Source organism: Pseudophryne corroboree, chromosome 2 (assembly GCF_028390025.1).
Source record: "Pseudophryne corroboree isolate aPseCor3 chromosome 2, aPseCor3.hap2, whole genome shotgun sequence".
NCBI lineage: Eukaryota > Metazoa > Chordata > Amphibia > Anura > Myobatrachidae > Pseudophryne > Pseudophryne corroboree.
In genome coordinates, this window is record NC_086445.1 from 24,940,547 (window position 1) to 24,955,660 (window position 15,114).

Below are 15,114 nucleotides of genomic sequence, written 5' to 3' on the forward strand. Positions count from 1 at the left end.
GTCCTTTGTCGGGTCTTCCTGCCGGGCATGCTGCATGTCTGACGGGACAATCTTGGCAACGACCAATTACAGGTGAATGCAGGGGCGGATTGGGAACAAAAAGCGGCCCTGGAAAAATTTATACTAGTGGCCCCACATGGGCAGCACCAGAGGTGTAGGGTCTAGCCATGGGCCATGGCAGCAGCACCCTCCCCCCAAGACTTTCCAGATAGTGGGGATGTCCAGCATCAAGGTGGAAGTTAAAAGGAAATAAAATTAAATATTATGAGCACATTATATGATACACCTTCAGAATTTAGGAAACTATATCATTCTTTAGAAAGATATATTTTCTTGCTTATTACACCAACCGTATCCCAATCACTATTCACTCAATCTTATATGTCAGCCAAGCAGGCAGACAGAGCATACACTAGATCATCTGCAATCACAGGCTAAGTGGCAAAGTCATTTTCATATATGCAAATTATTTTGCATCTTATTCATTATGTCTATAAATAGGACCACATGTCCTCAAACAAAACAGGCCCCACGGGTGCGTCGGACCACCGGGAATCTTCCCTGTAAACCCTATGGCCAATCCACCTCTGCTGCCCTCCCACCAGAAAATGATGAATATTAAGCCCACTCCACTATCCACCCATCCCCAATGTATTAAACACCCCCTACCAACCTGGAAGTCATGTACCAGGGCCCCTTCATTCAGCCCAATGCCCCCTGCTACAGTTTGGTGTTCTCCTTCCTGCCTATCTCCCTCCATCTGTGCAGTAAAGGAGTAATTAACAGAAATTACTGCTACGGGTCCTACATGCCGAGCGGAAGATAGAACATCCCCTACCGCCCGCGAGACATCAAAGCTGACGCTGATAGCACCCCCCCTACCGCTGGAGGATGGGTAGCGACCCCAGTGTATTGCTGTGCCCAGGGGCCTACACTGCTGTTAAGATGGCCCTTATGATCACGTATCTTTTCTGCACAAAAGGCTTGTTATGTATTATGGAACTACAAATACCAGCATACCAAGTCAGCTGGATAAAGGCTACTTATTTATTAATATCCGTGATAATAACTTCTATAAAGTCTGTCCTGAGTCTGATGTACAGTGGGAGCAGGAAATGGAGACATACATCAACGAAGCGTCGGGGCAATTCCCGATTATCCCGATGCCTGGGTCAGGGGATTTGCAAAATCATCGATTAGCAGGTTTCAACCAAAAAAATGACTGGGATCAGTGAGCCAAGGATTACAGTGCACCCGGAAAGTATTCACAGCATTTCACTTTCTCCACATTTTGCTATGTTACAGCCTTATTCCAAAATGGAATAAATTCTTTTTTGTCTTCAAAATTCTACACACAATACCCCATAATGACAACGTGAAAATGTTTTTTTGAGATTTTTGCAAATTTATTTTAAAAAAAACAACACATGTACATAAGTATTCACAGCCTTTGCCATGAAGCTTAAATTGAGGTAAGATGCATCCTGTTTCCACTGATCATCATTGAGATGTTCCTACAGCCTAATTGGAGTCCACCTTTGGTAAATTCAGTTGACTGGACATGATTTGGTAAGGGACACACCTGTCTATATAAGGTACTGCACTTGACAGTGCATGTCTGAGCACAAACCAAGCATAAAGTCAAAGGAATTGTCTGTAGACCTCTGAGACAGGATTGTCTTGAGGCAAAAATCTGGGGAAGGGTATAGAGAAATATCTGCTGCTTTGAAGGTCCCAATGAGCACAGTGCCCTCCATCATCTGTAAATGGAAGAAGTTCGGAACCACCAAGACTCTTCCTAGAGCTGGCCGGCCGTCTAAACTGAGCGATCAGAGGTCTGATAAAAGAGTGAACACTTTGGCATGAATGCCAGGCATCATGTTTGGAGGAAACCAGGCGCCGCTCATCACCAGGCCAATACCATCCCTACAGTGAAGCATGGTGGTGGCAGCATCATGCTGTGGCGATATTTTTCAGCTGCAGGACCTGGGAGACTAGTCAGAATAGAGGGAAAGATAAATGCAGCAATGTACAGAGACCTCCTGGAGGAAAACCTGCTCCTGAACGCTCTTGACCTCAGACTGGGGCGATGGTTCATCTTTCAGCAGGACAACGACCCTAAGCACAAAGCCAAGATATCAAAGAAGTGGCTTCAGGACAACTCTGTGAATGTCCTTGAGTGGCCCAGCCAGAGCCCAGACTTGAATCTGATTGAACATCTTTGGAGAGATCTCAAAATGGCTGTTCACCGACGGTTCCCATCCAACCTGATGGAGCTTGAGAGGTGCTGCAAAGAGGAAAGGGCAAAACTGCCCAAAGATAGTTGTGCCAAGCTTGTGGCATCATGTTCATTATGGGGTATTGTGTGTAGAATTTTGAGGACAAAAAATAATTGATTCCATTTTGAAATAAGGCTGTAACATAACAAAATGTGGAATACTTTCTGGATGCACCGCATAACATGCTATTTTTTTTTTTTTTTTTACCAATTCTCTGACTGATTGCTAATCATCGATGTCAGCCAGCTGATGTATGGCCAGCATAAGACTCTGGACATACTCATGTCCCCTGCTAATGGATCTCACTGCAGGGGACGGAGAGAAGGGACCACAGGAAAGTGCAGCTGGGGTAAGTGTAGGTGGACCCTGCAACCTGGATCTAATATCCTAGTTTATCTATATAGGGCTAGCATATTCTATGCGCTTTACAATTTGGTACACAGTAATAAAACAAGACTGGGTATTGACAAACAGAGAGGTCAAAGGACTATAGGAAAATAGGAACTTGATACATGTGGATTAGTGCTACTGTACATATAAAAGTGCTTAGTAGTGAGCTGTAAGATTTCGTCAGAAAGCACAAATATCTAGAATCAGCGAGATGAGAACAGAAAGAACACATATATTTTGTTTGAACTGTGTGGAGATAATTAGAGTAGCTTAGGGAGGTTGGTGGATGGTTCTGGAGTCTGCTGACTCTGTACCAGGGCACGGTGTCACATTATAGCCCTGAGACCCATACAGTGAGCGCCTTACTGATTCTTGTATAATGAGAAGAGTCAGGCTGGCAGCATCACCCGGGAGGGGAGACAAATGGCCTGACAGGACAGGACGTCACCAGATGACATCACGCTGGCAATGTACCCGATGCTCTCTCATCAGCGGTAGAACTTGGGGACACCCATCCTGCTACTATGCGGTACCAAGCAGCTGCAACCAGAAATACACACACACCAGCCGAACTCCCCACCGTCAAGTCCAGCGCAGTTCCCTTACGTCATGTCATGGCAGCAGGGGCGGAGAAGAGGGCGTCACAGGGAGAGCCGCCATTTTTGTAAACCCGGCGGCGGCTACTGCTGATGGTAGCGGTCACGAGTTACATCATCGGCAGCCAAGTAAGTGAGGTTATGTTATTATCCTTCCTGTGTGTGTGCCCTGGGCTGTGACTATGGCTTCCGTTCCCTAAGGTGCGGTGTGTACACATTATTACCATGTGGGGTGTGCATATGTAACTATTACAGAGTTGTTCTAGCAAAATATGAATAAAGACTTTGGATACAGTAGTTTACAGGTGATTGTGTAAGTATATAGATGCAGGAGAGCTGTGCCTCTGGGTGTGTGCCTCCTTTTCTGCGGGTAGCTGCAGAGTGCTGTCCCATTCGCCTTCCGTCTGTTGCTGGCTGGAAAGTTGTGCACTGGTTTATGTGTTGTTTCTTTGGGGGGGGGGCTGCCCCCCCCTGGCGGGTGAGAGCCGCCGAGCAGCAGGGTGGGAGCGCTGTCCCGGCCCCACAAGACTTGCGCGGCCGACAGCAGGCCCAAGCGCGGGATCAGGGATGGCACGACACCGTCCCTGTCAGGCCGCCGCAGCTGCATGCGGACCTCCTGCGCTTCGTCCACGGCCGCAGCCAGCAGCGGGGACAGAGAGGAGAGTGCGGACGTAGGGGAGCACGGGCGGGCGGCTGAGCCCGGCCGCGCGCGCCCAGTCTCCCGTCCAGCAGCCGCAGCAGGTATACCCCGGGCCGGCCGGACCTCAGTGGAGTCCATGAGCTGGGCGGGGAGGCCCGCGCTGCGGCCGGGTCAGGCTGGGGCCACCTAAGACTGTAAAAAGGAGCTGAGTAGATAGAACAGAGAAAGGGAGCAGGGATAGGAGAATGCAAAGATAACTAGAAGGAAGAATAGGGAAGGAACAAGAGAGTGGAAAAACTAAGAGAGAAGAGAGTTATGAAATGAAAAGAAGAATTGAAAATGAACAGATAAGATTAATTCAGTACTTGCAGCTCCACGGAAAAACAGCAAAGAGGCAGGCTGTCCTAGGTCTGAAGACTGTATGTATGTCAGACCAGCCCCTATACAGAATCCAGCAAATCACAATCTAGGCAGTTTTCCTTACGTTCCTCCCACAAAAACTGTAACCCCTTCCGTGCCAGAGTGATGCATTAAGAGGCACGCATGCCCAGCCGGTGAGTTTATGCTGTCTCGGCCACATTCATGACCTACGCCAGAGATTTTCAACCTTTTTCAACTCGCGGCACGCTGAACAAAATCTGAATATTGCCAAGGCACACTCAAATATAATGGTTATGCATGGTGCAGTTGTGTGTCCTAGGATGTTTCCCAAACGCGGTCCTCAAGGCACCCCAATGGTCCAGGTGTGGCCACATGCGACTTAATTAGCACCTTAGTCAATTTGATATAACTATCTGTGCTGAGCTATGGATATAGTTAAAACCTGGACTGTTGGGGTGCCTTGAGGACCGCTTTGGGAAGCTCTGCCATAGGTAACGCCTGAGCCACATCTGAGAAAGCCAGAAGAACCCAACACTGCCCGGGCCCAAAATTAGAACTGGCTCTGCAACCACTAAACCCACCAGTATTAATCGTTCCAAGCCTCAGTAGCAGCAAAATACTGACGGGCCTGGCTTTGCTTCTATGGCGGCACACCTGGAGACTGATCAGGGCACACTAGTGTACCACGGCACAGTGGTTGAAAAACACTGACCTACGCAGTCTTTCTTTACATTACATAAAATTGTTGAAGTGTACGAATATCATTTTACAGAATAGTGCATACATTTATTTATTATTGTTTAGTTTCTGTCAGGTGTCAGCGTTCTATGTAGTACCTTCTGCTTGGCCAGCTTCTTATTCACTTCTTATTCCAGCTCCAGCTTCTTATTTACTTCTTATTCACAACATGTTGTATTAAAACAATTAAATCAAGTTAACACTGACAATGCATATCGCTTACACAAGCTTCCATTGTATTTTTCCTGTGCCAACAAGGTATTGGCCATGCAATAGACTGCCAAAGTGGACACAAACCATATTTTACCATTTTGAGTAAGAAGCTGTAGTTTTGCAAGGGTTAAATAGTCTTGTTGGGGTCCCAGAATCAAACTTAGTGTTAGGGATCCACCCAGAGCTGGCCCAAACCAATATGATGCACTAGGCAAGATTTTGGCTGGTGCCCCCTAGCACCACCGCTGGTTCTGCCTCTGACCTTGCACCTCTTTCCCAGCACCATCACCCCTCACCCATAGCAGTCCTTGTACCCCCTATATTTTAAATAGGAACAGTTCACACATTTGACGCACAGCCCAAAAAGGGGCATCTTCTTGCTGGGAAGGGGCATGGCCACACAATAGTAACCCCAATTCCAATTACGCCACACAGTACTGCAACTTTATTCACATTTTATCATGTGATATTGTCCATAATTCATATTACATTCCATAGTAGTATCACTTTACCTTATAAACGTTACTCCTCACAGTAGAGCCCCTTATTCACATTACATCACACTGAATTGCTCCTTATTCACATTACACCACACATTATTGCTCTTTATTCACATTAGACGACACAGTAGTGCCCTTTCTCTATGCAACGCCACATAGTAGAGCACCTTATACACATAATGCCACACATTAGTAATGCATTTATACACAATTCCACACAGTAATGCCCCCTTACACATGAGACACATTAATGTCCTTAGAAATATAATGCGCCTTTCACATTATGACAACCTTTATTAATGCCCTTTTACACATAATGTACCTTACACATATGCCGCACATTATTAATGCCCTTATACACATAATGACACACATAGTGGCCCTTTACACATATGTTGCACATTATTAAAGCATTTTTACATGACACACATAATGCTCCTTACGCATATTCTGAACACTACTGCACAACCAACCCACTCACATGCACACAGCACTCACACTTCCACTAACACTGTGACCTCTGCCTCTGCTTGGATACAGATGTGTCCTCACAAATCTTGCATCAATGCTGACGTCGGACACCTTTTTTTTTATGAAAATGCATCTTATTTGCATTGCTATGTGGCTAGGATGCACAAGCTGCTTCTGCTGATTAAACTGATATGCAGCATGCCTATATACTGTGTGAGACTGTGGCTGTATCTACATATAAAATGCTACATACAGAATATAGGCATGCTGCATATCATTTTAATCAACAGAAGCTGATGATGCCCCTAGGCATATCAAATGCCCTAGGCAATTGCTTAGTTTGCCTATGCCTATGGCCGGCTCTTGATCCACCAGAGACGAGATCACCTAGATGCTGTTTGGTGGGCTAGTATCTTTTGGCCAAAAAGTATACGAAGAACCTCGAATTTGCTCTATGTTAGATTGCAGAGCTTATTATAATTATTCTGACTAGCAGTACTTGGTATTGTGGAGTGGGCATCCACACCACTATAGAATAATTCAGGCTGAACTCCTAGTTATTGGAAAATCTGCCCAATAATTGCAATGTGTGTACTTACCTTAAGATTATACATTTCCCTATACTGTATAGTGTACCATATTTCCACTCTTATTTTTCCTTTTTCCCCCAGTATTATAAACTTAAAACTCAAAGCCAAAACCTAGATCTTTAGAAAGGACCTAACTACCAGAACGCTAAGTCCCAGTATATAAAGAAAGCTCCTGTATTCACAGCTTTTTCAATACCATGACAGTTTGCTATCAATAAAATAAAACACAACTCAGTTTTATGGTTTAATTGCGTTTATTTTTATTTGATTTATTTATTGAATGCAGGAGACTGTGGGGGGTATTTAATAAACAATTATCTCATAAACACTGGAAATTGTAGAGATGTTTGTTTAAAAAAAGAGATAAATATCTATTCTCCGTACCCTCCCACACCTGAAGAAGAAATATATCTATTCTCCGTACCCTCCCACACCTGAAGAAGAAATATATCTATTCTCCGTACCCTCCCACACCTGAAGAAGAAATATATCTATTCTCCGTACCCTCCCACACCTGAAGAAGAAATATATCTATTCTCCGTACCCTCCCACATCTGAAGAAGAAATATATCTATTCTCCGTACCCTCCCACACCTGAAGAAGAAATATATCTATTCTCCGTACCCTCCCACACCTGAAGAAGAAATATATCTATTCTCCGTACCCTCCCACATCTGAAGAAGAAATATATCTATTCTCCGTACCCTCCTACACCTGAAGAAGAAATATATCTATTCTCCGTACCCGCCCACACCTGAAGAAGAAATATATCTATTCTCCGTACCCTCCCACACCTGAAGAAGAAATATATCTATTCTCCGTACCCGCCCACACCTGAAGAAGAAATATATCTATTCTCCGTACCCTCCTACACCTGAAGAAGAAATATATCTATTCTCCGTACCCTCCCACACCTGAAGAAGAAATATATCTATTCTCCGTACCCTCCCACACCTGAAGAAGAAATATATCTATTCTCCGTACCCTCCCACACCTGAAGAAGAAATATATCTATTCTCCGTACCCTCCCACACCTGAAGAAGAAATATATCTATACTCCGTACCCGCCCACACCTGAAGAAGAAATATATCTATTCTCCGTACCCGCCCACACCTGAAGAAGAAATATTTATCTCTTCATTTAAACTAACATCTCCAGAAAACATAAATGTAAAATTTTCCAGCTTTTATGAGATAATTGCTTATTAAATATCCCCCTGAGCTTTCATCTTCTCACTATTACATACATGGTAGGGACAGGACCATGTTGCAATGTATCGTCAGGTCCAGGCAGAGAAGTGGGGGCAGGTCCACGTTGCTCGATGGTGGCCGGTCCATCCTGCACAGTGGCGGCAGGTCCACACTGCGATGTGTTGGCAGGTCCACGCTGCGATGTGGTGGCAGGTCCACGCTGCGATGTGGTAGCAGGTTCATGTTGCACACTGGTGGCAGGTTCATGCTGCATGGTGGTGGCAGGTTCATGCTGCACGGAGATGGCAGGTTCATGCTGCACGGTGGTGGCAGGTTCATGCTGCATGGTGGTGGCAGGTTCATGCTGCACAGTGTGGGCAGGTTTATGCTGCACGGTGGTGGCAGGTTCATGCTGCATGGTGGTGGCAGGTTTATGCTGCACGGTGGTGGCAGGTTCATGCTGCATGGTGGTGGCAGGTTCATGCTGCATGGTGGTGGTGGCAGGTTTATGCTGCATGGTGGTGGCAGATTTATGCTGCATGGTGGTGGCAGGTTCATACTGCCAGGAGGTGGCAGGTTCATGCTGCACAGTGGTGGCAGGTTTATGCTGCATGGTGGTGGCAGGTTCATGCTGCATGGTGGTGGCAGGTTCATGCTGCACGGAAATGGCAGGTTTATGCTGCATGGTGGTGGCAGGTTTATGCTGCATGGTGGTGGCAGGTTCATGCTGCACGGAGATGGCAGGTTTATGCTGCATGGTGGTGGCAGGTTTATGCTGCATGGTGGTGGCAGGTTCATGCTGCATGGTGGTGGCAGGTTCATGCTGCATGGTGGTGGCAGGTGCATGTGGTGCTGTGGTGGCAGGTTCATGCTGCACGGAGATGGCAGGCTCATGCTGCACGGAGATGGCAGGTTCATGCTGCACGGATATGGCAGGTTTATGCTGCATGGTGGTGGCAGGTTTATGCTGCACGGTGGTGGCAGGTTCATGCTGCACGGAGATGGCAGGTTCGTGCTGCACGGTGGTGGCAGGTTCGTGCTGCACGGTGGTGGCTGGTTCATGCTGCACGGCGGTGGCAGGTTCATGCTGCACGGTGGTGGCAGGTTCATGCTGCACGGCGGTGGTAGGTTCATGATGCACGGCGGTGGCAGGTTCATGCTGCACGGTGGTGGCAGGTTCATGCTGCACGGTGGTGGCAGGTTCATGCTGCACAGTGGTGGCAGGTTCATGCTGCACGGCGGTGGCAGGTTCATGATGCACGGCGGTGGCAGGTTCATGCTGCACGGTGGTGGCAGGTTCATGCTGCACGGTGGTGACAGGTTCATGCTGCACGGTGGTGGCCGGTTCATGCTGCACGGTGGTGGTAGGTTCATGCTGCTCGGCGGTGGCAGGTTCATGCTGCACGGCGGTGGCAGGTATATGCTGCACCGCGGTGGCAGGTGCATGTGGTGCTGTGGTGGCAGGAGCATGTGGCGATGGTGTGCCATGTCCAATTTACGCAATTGTGCCAGCTTCACGCTGCACAGTGGTGGCAGGAGAATGCTGCCCGGTGGTTTCTGGTTAATGCTGCGCGGTGGTGGCATGGCTACAGGAGGCAACATTGTCGCCTCTCACTGCAGATATGGCAGTAAACTGCCTGGAGGTGAGCTTATCTAGCTACAGGTACCATGGGCCAGTGACATCACAATTGTGCTGACATCACAATGAAGTTAGAGATGAGCGGGTTCGGTTTCTCTGAATCCGAACCCGCCCGAACTTCATGTTTTTTTTCACGGGTCCGAGCGACTCGGATCTTCCCGCCTTGCTCGGTTAACCCGAGCGCGCCCGAACGTCATCATGACGCTGTCGGATTCTCGCGAGGCTCGGATTCTATCGCGAGACTCGGATTCTATATAAGGAGCCGCGCGTCGCCGCCATTTTCACACGTGCATTGAGATTGATAGGGAGAGGACGTGGCTGGCGTCCTCTCCATTTAGATTAGGGTTGAGAGAGAGAGAGAGAGATTGACCTGAGGCTGTGATACTGTAGAAGAGAGTGCAGAGTTTAGTGACTGACGACCACAGTGACCACCAGACAGTGCAGTTGTTTGTTTTATTTAATATATCCGTTCTCTGCCTGAAAAAAACGATACACACAGTGACTCAGTCACATACCATATCTGTGTGCACTGCTCAGCCCAGTGTGCTGCATCAATGTATATATATATCTGACTGTGCTCAGCTCACACAGCTTATAATTGTGGGGGAGACTGGGGAGCACTGCAGTGCCAGTTATAGGTTATAGCAGGAGCCAGGAGTACATAATATTATATTAAAATTAAACAGTGCACACTTTTGCTGCAGGAGTGCCACTGCCAGTGTGACTAGTGACCAGTGACCTGACCACCAGTATATATAATATTAGTAGTATACTATCTCTTTATCAACCAGTCTATATTAGCAGCAGACACAGTACAGTGCGGTAGTTCACGGCTGTGGCTACCTCTGTGTCGGCACTCGGCAGCCCGTCCATAATTGTATATACCACCTTTCCGTGGTTTTTTTTTCTTTCTTTATACATACATACTAGTTACGAGTATACTATCTCTTTATCAACCAGTCTATATATTAGCAGCAGACACAGTACAGTGCGGTAGTTCATGGCTGTGGCTACCTCTGTGTCGGCACTCGGCAGCCCGTCCATAATTGTATATACCACCTAACCGTGGTTTTTTTTTCTTTCTTTATACATACATACTAGTTACGAGTATACTATCTCTTTATCAACCAGTCTATATATTAGCAGCAGACACAGTACAGTGCGGTAGTTCACGGCTGTGGCTACCTCTGTGTCGGCACTCGGCAGCCCGTCCATAATTGTATATACCACCTAACCGTGGTTTTTTTTTCTTTCTTTATACATACATACTAGTTACGAGTATACTATCTCTTTATCAACCAGTCTATATTAGCAGCAGACACAGTACAGTGCGGTAGTTCACGGCTGTGGCTACCTCTGTGTCGGCACTCGGCAGCCCGTCCATAATTGTATATACCACCTAACCGTGGTTTTTTTTTCTTTCTTTATACATACATACTAGTTACGAGTATACTATCTCTTTATCAACCAGTCTATATATTAGCAGCAGACACAGTACAGTGCGGTAGTTCACGGCTGTGGCTACCTCTGTGTCGGCACTCGGCAGCCCGTCCATAATTGTATATACCACCTAACCGTGGTTTTTTTTTCTTTCTTTATACATACATACTAGTTACGAGTATACTATCTCTTTATCAACCAGTCTATATATTAGCAGCAGACACAGTACAGTGCGGTAGTTCACGGCTGTGGCTACCTCTGTGTCGGCACTCGGCAGCCCGTCCATAATTGTATATACCACCTAACCGTGGTTTTTTTTTTCTTTCTTTATACATACATACTAGTTACGAGTATACTATCTCTTTATCAACCAGTCTATATTAGCAGCAGACACAGTACAGTGCGGTAGTTCACGGCTGTGGCTACCTCTGTGTCGGCACTCGGCAGCCCGTCCATAATTGTATATACCACCTAACCGTGGTTTTTTTTTCTTTCTTTATACATACATACTAGTTACGAGTATACTATCTCTTTATCAACCAGTCTATATATTAGCAGCAGACACAGTACAGTGCGGTAGTTCACGGCTGTGGCTACCTCTGTGTCGGCACTCGGCAGCCCGTCCATAATTGTATATACCACCTAACCGTGGTTTTTTTTTCTTTCTTTATACATACATACTAGTTACGAGTATACTATCTCTTTATCAACCAGTCTATATATTAGCAGCAGACACAGTACAGTGCGGTAGTTCACGGCTGTGGCTACCTCTGTGTCGGCACTCGGCAGCCCGTCCATAATTGTATATACCACCTAACCGTGGTTTTTTTTTCTTTCTTTATACATACATACTAGTTACGAGTATACTATCTCTTTATCAACCAGTCTATATATTAGCAGCAGACACAGTACAGTGCGGTAGTTCACGGCTGTGGCTACCTCTGTGTCGGCACTCGGCAGCCCGTCCATAATTGTATATACCACCTAACCGTGGTTTTTTTTTCTTTCTTTATACATACATACTAGTTACGAGTATACTATCTCTTTATCAACCAGTCTATATATTAGCAGCAGACACAGTACAGTGCGGTAGTTCACGGCTGTGGCTACCTCTGTGTCGGCACTCGGCAGGCAGTCCGTCCATAATTGTATACCACCTAACCGTGGTTTTTTTTTCTTTCTTCTTTATACATACATAGTTACATAGACATCTCTTTATCAACCAGTCTATATTAGCAGCAGACACAGTACAGTGCGGTAGTTCACGGCTGTGGCTACCTCTGTGTCTGCACTCGGCAGGCAGTCCATAATTGTATACTAGTATCCATCTCCATTGTTTACCTGAGGTGCCTTTTAGTTGTGCCTATTAAAATATGGAGAACAAAAATGTTGAGGTTCCAAAATTAGGGAAAGATCAAGATCCACTTCCACCTCGTGCTGAAGCTGCTGCCACTAGTCATGGCCGAGACGATGAAATGCCAGCAACGTCGTCTGCCAAGGCCGATGCCCAATGTCATAGTACAGAGCATGTCAAATCCAAAACACCAAATATCAGAAAAAAAAGGACTCCAAAACCTAAAATAAAATTGTCGGAGGAGAAGCGTAAACTTGCCAATATGCCATTTACGACACGGAGTGGCAAGGAACGGCTGAGGCCCTGGCCTATGTTCATGGCTAGTGGTTCAGCTTCACATGAGGATGGAAGCACTCAGCCTCTCGCTAGAAAAATGAAAAGACTCAAGCTGGCAAAAGCAGCACAGCAAAGAACTGTGCATTCTTCGAAATCCCAAATCCACAAGGAGAGTCCAATTGTGTCGGTTGCGATGCCTGACCTTCCCAACACTGGACGTGAAGAGCATGCGCCTTCCACCATTTGCACGCCCCCGGCAAGTGCTGGAAGGAGCACCCGCAGTCCAGTTCCTGATAGTCAGATTGAAGATGTCAGTGTTGAAGTACACCAGGATGAGGAGGATATGGGTGTTGCTGGCGCTGGGGAGGAAATTGACAAGGAGGATTCTGATGGTGAGGTGGTTTGTTTAAGTCAGGCACCCGGGGAGACACCTGTTGTCCGTGGGAGGAATATGGCCGTTGACATGCCAGGTGAAAATACCAAAAAAATCAGCTCTTCGGTGTGGAGGTATTTCACCAGAAATGCGGACAACAGGTGTCAAGCCGTGTGTTCCCTTTGTCAAGCTGTAATAAGTAGGGGTAAGGACGTTAACCACCTCGGAACATCCTCCCTTATACGTCACCTGCAGCGCATTCATAATAAGTCAGTGACAAGTTCAAAAACTTTGGGTGACAGCGGAAGCAGTCCACTGACCAGTAAATCCCTTCCTCTTGTAACCAAGCTCACGCAAACCACCCCACCAACTCCCTCAGTGTCAATTTCCTCCTTCCCCAGGAATGCCAATAGTCCTGCAGGCCATGTCACTGGCAATTCTGACGAGTCCTCTCCTGCCTGGGATTCCTCCGATGCATCCTTGCGTGTAACGCCTACTGCTGCTGGCGCTGCTGTTGTTGCCGCTGGGAGTCGATGGTCATCCCAGAGGGGAAGTCGTAAGCCCACTTGTACTACTTCCAGTAAGCAATTGACTGTTCAACAGTCCTTTGCGAGGAAGATGAAATATCACAGCAGTCATCCTACTGCAAAGCGGATAACTGAGGCCTTGGCATCCTGGGTGGTGAGAAACGTGGTTCCGGTATCCATCATTACTGCAGAGCCAACTAGAGACTTGTTGGAGGTACTGTGTCCCCGGTACCAAATACCATCTAGGTTCCATTTCTCTAGGCAGGCGATACCGAAAATGTACACAGACCTCAGAAAAAGAGTCACCAGTGTCCTAAAAAATGCAGCTGTACCCAATGTCCCCTTAACCACGGACATGTGGACAAGTGGAGCAGGGCAGGGTCAGGACTATATGACTGTGACAGCCCACTGGGTAGATGTATGGACTCCCGCCGCAAGAACAGCAGCGGCGGCACCAGTAGCAGCATCTCGCAAACGCCAACTCTTTCCTAGGCAGGCTACGCTTTGTATCACCGGTTTCCAGAATACGCACACAGCTGAAAACCTCTTACGGCAACTGAGGAAGATCATCGCGGAATGGCTTACCCCAATTGGACTCTCCTGTGGATTTGTGGCATCGGACAACGCCAGCAATATTGTGTGTGCATTAAATATGGGCAAATTCCAGCACGTCCCATGTTTTGCACATACCTTGAATTTGGTGGTGCAGAATTTTTTAAAAAACGACAGGGGCGTGCAAGAGATGCTGTCGGTGGCCAGAAGAATTGCGGGACACTTTCGGCGTACAGGCACCACGTACAGAAGACTGGAGCACCACCAAAAACTACTGAACCTGCCCTGCCATCATCTGAAGCAAGAAGTGGTAACGAGGTGGAATTCAACCCTCTATATGCTTCAGAGGTTGGAGGAGCAGCAAAAGGCCATTCAAGCCTATACAATTGAGCACGATATAGTAGGTGGAATGCACCTGTCTCAAGCGCAGTGGAGAATGATTTCAACGTTGTGCAAGGTTCTGATGCCCTTTGAACTTGCCACACGTGAAGTCAGTTCAGACACTGCCAGCCTGAGTCAGGTCATTCCCCTCATCAGGCTTTTGCAGAAGAAGCTGGAGACATTGAAGGAGGAGCTAACACGGAGCGATTCCGCTAGGCATGTGGGACTTGTGGATGGAGCCCTTAATTCGCTTAACAAGGATTCACGGGTGGTCAATCTGTTGAAATCAGAGCACTACATTTTGGCTACCGTGCTCGATCCTAGATTTAAAGCCTACCTTGGATCTCTCTTTCCGGCAGACACAAGTCTGCTGGGGTTGAAAGACCTGCTGGTGACAAAATTGTCAAGTCAAGCGGAACGCGACCTGTCAACATCTCCTCCTTCACATTCTCCCGCAACTGGGGGTGCGAGGAAAAGGCTCAGAATTCCGAGCCCACCCGCTGGCGGTGATGCAGGGCAGTCTGGAGCGACTGCTGATGCTGACATCTGGTCCGGACTGAAGGACCTGACAACGATTACGGAC

General features: G+C 47.1%; 1 protein-coding gene across 3 annotated transcripts in view; it reads right to left on the reverse strand.

The window, feature by feature from the left end:
- The window catches only part of LOC134993908 (olfactory receptor 52E4-like), a 186,371-nt gene that overhangs the window by 45,794 nt on the left and 125,463 nt on the right, over positions 1-15,114 (reverse strand). The window lies entirely within an intron of this gene.